Source organism: Tupaia chinensis, unplaced genomic scaffold (assembly GCF_000334495.1).
Source record: "Tupaia chinensis unplaced genomic scaffold, TupChi_1.0 Scaffold144602_1, whole genome shotgun sequence".
NCBI classification, from domain to species: Eukaryota; Metazoa; Chordata; class Mammalia; order Scandentia; family Tupaiidae; genus Tupaia; species Tupaia belangeri.
This window is the reverse complement of record NW_006204462.1, coordinates 1,172,972-1,177,197: the sequence shown is the minus strand read 5'-3', so window position 1 is coordinate 1,177,197 and position 4,226 is coordinate 1,172,972. Positions and strand designations below refer to the sequence as shown.

The window sequence follows — 4,226 nt, the reverse complement described above, 5'->3', positions numbered from 1 at the left end:
CCGCAACCGCTCCGCGCAACCGCTCCGCCGCCGGCAGACAGAGGTAGGTTCTGGGATCTTTTTATTTAGCACTGCAAAGCCATATGATGCAGCAGGAAACCATTTTGCCCTGAAAACCGACCAGGAAGCTTTGCTCCTTCTAAAAACTCAAAAAGCCATACATTCATGTCACTGCTGGGTGGGATTTGATGGAACGTGACGACTGCTCCGTGCCGGCTGAGCAGCACCCGCACCATCTGTGCCTTAATGGGAAACCCACTGCATGCACCCAAGCCCGAGCAGCACCCAGACCTCACACTGCAGCACCTGAGGCTCACGCTCCTTTCACTCTCTCCCCCAGCGATTTCATTTCAGCTGCTCGGCCTGTCTTAACAAAGGGATTCTCTTAAAGAAAAATCTAGACTAAAAGGCGATCCAGGACTAACATTTTTCTGATTACAGCATTTTCTTACTAAAAAGTTTGTAAAAATTTAACAAATGAGAAAATAGTTCAACATTTTTATCTGAGTGCAGATGTAAAGAATGCCAAAAAATATTACAATTGTGATTTTTATATAAAAGACCATAAAAGGTCTTATGTAGGTTATGTTATAATGGAGCCAAAGAGGTCACTTAGAGAGCTTCAGATTTCCCTAACATTGCGATTAGAATTCTTCACAGTAACATTTATCTTACTGTAGTATATGTCAAGCTTTTATTAAATGAATACCTTTTTAAATGGCCTTTCGTTTTTGATAAGCCACAAATGTATGCGCACGCACACACACACACACACACACACACGCACATCACAATACTTGAATATAATGTTGAAGTTATTCTTAAAACTTACCCTCAAAATAATTACAAAGGCTTTTTAGTAAACTGCATCTTAAAATTTAAAAAATGTCTTGAGAAGAACTGGGTAAGGGGAGAGAGAGCGCAGCACCTCTTAGGTACCAAGTTATTTTTATGGCTCAGAGCAGTCGTTGGTGTCTATTAACAAGTCAGTCATCAACCGCTGACCCCACTTCTCGCTTTACGAGGTGCCATTACGTGTGGGTGCCAGGGCGCAGGCGCTGACCTCCAGGCTGGCTCACCTAGGCCCTGCTGGCAGGCGTGCTCAGCCCTGCAGGCTTGTCTTGTAGACTGTTTCTTTCCATCAAATAACCACTCAAAGTTCAGGTAGATCCCTGGCAGGAACCTAAACCGCTCACCTGGCCCCAACACTTGGCCGTCAGCCACCTTGGGCTGTGCAAGGCGGGGCTCACCGCTATTTCAGGACCACCCCACCAGATGGACAGCCTCTCTCATCCCAGCACCTGGGGTGGGATGCTGCTCTGTGTGAAGGATGCCATGACCACTGATCAGACTTCAGAGCAGCAAACTTAAAGGAACTAAAGGACTTAATTCAAGAGCTTTTACATAAATACAGCAAATGCTTAATTCTATGCTGACCTGGCAATCCAAGGTTCCAGAGCAGTTCTAATCCCATCCCCATGAACATGCCATTGGGGCCTTCTGAAATGGATGAGAAGGAGATGAAGCACACCTTCAAACCACACCTAGCTCAGGTGGAACACAGCCAGGGGGACCTCTACAGGAGGACGGTGTGGCCCCAGGTTGACCCAGCCTGCTGGTGCATGCCCATAAGGGGGCCCCAGCTGCCTGAAGGACAGGGGGTGGCACAGTGGAGCCTCTTCTGGGGTGCTTCATCTTTTTCTTTCTCTCAGGGGAAAGAATAAATGAACTTTAAATAAATACACACACACACAAAATCTTATTTACTGTAAAGGACCCCGTACCCAAAAGGAAAGTTGAAATGGAGACGGGGTCTGGGAAAGCACAGCAGACTGCTCCTACTTTTCCTTTTGCTATTTTCTCTTGCTGTTTATAAGGTAGGTTTGTAACACTGGCTTGATATAAATAGCATTTTAATTTCAAAAATATAGCTGCAAAATAGGAAAAAAATCTTATTAATGTGTTTCTTTCTGTACACCTTGCCAAAGTAAGGTTGTCTGTATCCTAAGTTGTTTTTTAAATGCTTCTCAGTTCATTAGTTTTTTTAAGGTTTTTGTCATGGGGTACACGCGCTCACTGCAGAGAGAAAGTGACAAATCACCCAAGGGGAACAGCTATGCCGCAGTCCATTCTCCATTCTTCTCTCCAGGTCTTGGGCATACACACACACGCACCTAGGGTGATTTTCAAGCTGCTGGGCCTAGGGCTCAAACCACAGTCCGCCACGTAGGAGTCCAGAGTCTTAACCACCATGCTACCTGCTGGTCCCACCTACCCTAAATTTTAACACAGAAAGTTATTAGCACTCTACCGAACTCTGAAAACCACACATTAAATTGAAGGTGGAAAATGGCCACATATCGCAGGGTTTGCTTTACTCCAGAGAAGCCCAGGAGCTACCAGAGCAGGGATGTCTGGAGGGCCAACAGTTACCGACACTCACGAGATGTGAACTGTCGCACTTCGCAGCATAAACTGACACACACATGCGACCCGGAGCTGCTGAGCCACTTCCTGCAAACACAGTCATCCAAGGTGGTGCCCATTTCTAGCAGTCGTCACTGAGGCAGAATTTGTACGAGCACTTTTATGTGTACATCAAGGACACGGTCTAGTCAAACTGCAGTGCTGGGCCAGCCAGGTGGTGTGGCGGGAAGGCAGCTGGCTCTCACAGGGCCCAATGAGCGGGTCTCACAGTGCCCAATGAGCGGGTCAAGTACCGGACAGTGCCTTGAAAAACGCCAGGCACATGTGCGTGCATGCCCAAAATCCTGAGAGGAGGATGGAGAGGGGACTGTGGCATGGCCATCTCCCCTGGGGGGTGCTTTCTCACCGCCCCCCATCCCTTTCTCTCTCTCCCTCTGACCCCGACAAGCACGTACCCCTATAGAAAGAAAAAACAAAATGATGCTTCTTACTAAACCTAATTTAATTTTTTAGAAGTGACCAGAATATTCAATAAATGCATTAAGTAGATATATAATACCGTAAACTTAAAAAAATCAAATGCAAGGAACAGTATGTTTCTCCATCTCAGGCACACCCACGTCCCACTTGCCTCCCGCCCACCCCCACGACTGTGCTCCTGAGTTCTCGCAGCGCCTTCCGAGGCCGGTGCCCAGGTCCTCTCCCTGCACACTGATGCGCTGTCCTTTCATTTCACCACCGACTCGACAAGTTCCGTTCCGCATCACTGCAGCTACCTGGGACCCGGCTGTTCAAGTGCACCATGTTTACTGGCCCAGAAGAGCTGCTCGCCGACAGGCGCAAGTTAGCCTCACATAACCAAGCACAGGGGTGTGCCAGGCTGTTTCTACCGCTTTAGGGGCAAGAGGACATGAAAAAAAGTTTAAAGAAGTTCACTTATAGCCCAAAAATAAACAGAATACAAGACTACTTAGACTAATTTCCTAATCATTCTAAATTTCATTTTAAAATGGTAATTTACATTTTTGGTTTTTATAATTTCGGTAAGTCAACACAAACAAACAAAAAAAAGGCCTATTCATAAATTAAGATACCAAGTAATAACTTTGGTATAATTTCAACCAGGTAAAAATTACAGATTTATGTAACTGATTTCTACAAAGAAAAAAAGAGAAAAGTAAGTTTGTTATATTAGGGAGATGGGATTACAACAGAAGCTTTTTAATTGATTCAAAACGCTAAACTGATGTTTCTGAAACCAGGAAAATGTCTCCAAGTCACCCTGAGTTCACGGAGACAGCAATGCGACATGGGGCAGAACCAGTCGCTCTGGTCATCTCCTCCCGCTGCTTCCCCTGCAAGTCCTTCTCCTGCCAGGTTTAGAAGAAACTCTCAACACAAATTCCCAGACTTTAAAATGGGATAAACCCAGGGCAGCAGGTGGCATGGTGGTTGAGGCACTAGATTCTCATGGGTCAACTGCTGATCGAGTTCTGGACCCAGCAGCTTGAGAAATCATACAAATAAATAGATAAGTAAATGTTTTTTTCTTTTTTTAAAAAAAGGGATCAACCTGAAAGGCCTGCCCAGAAAAGTCTGAAGCTGTGGCAAGGTCCCAGGTCAGCAGCCAAGGAGTTGGGAAGCATCGTAAGGGAACCCCTTCACTCCCCAGCCCCATCCGGTGCTGCCCTTTGGCTCCCCTAGCTCTGGCTCTTCTCCATCTCCCTAAGAACTCTGTCCCCACAGTCCTTTTGGCCGGAACCGCCATCTTCCAGTAATTAACCAAAATGACGAACACA

General features: G+C 46.2%; 2 protein-coding genes across 2 annotated transcripts in view; one reads left to right on the top strand and one right to left on the bottom strand.

Annotated features, from left to right (window-relative positions):
- Nucleotides 1–4,226, bottom strand: part of GTF2E2 (general transcription factor IIE subunit 2) — a 55,448-nt gene that overhangs the window by 39,305 nt on the left and 11,917 nt on the right. The gene's annotated exons all lie outside the window — the stretch shown is intronic.
- The window catches only part of SMIM18 (small integral membrane protein 18), a 9,046-nt gene continuing 4,820 nt past the window's right edge, over nt 1–4,226 (top strand). The window contains exon 1 of the mRNA XM_006167186.3: nt 1–43. The gene's annotated coding sequence lies outside the window, so the exon portion shown is untranslated. The remainder of the gene's footprint in view (nt 44–4,226) is intronic.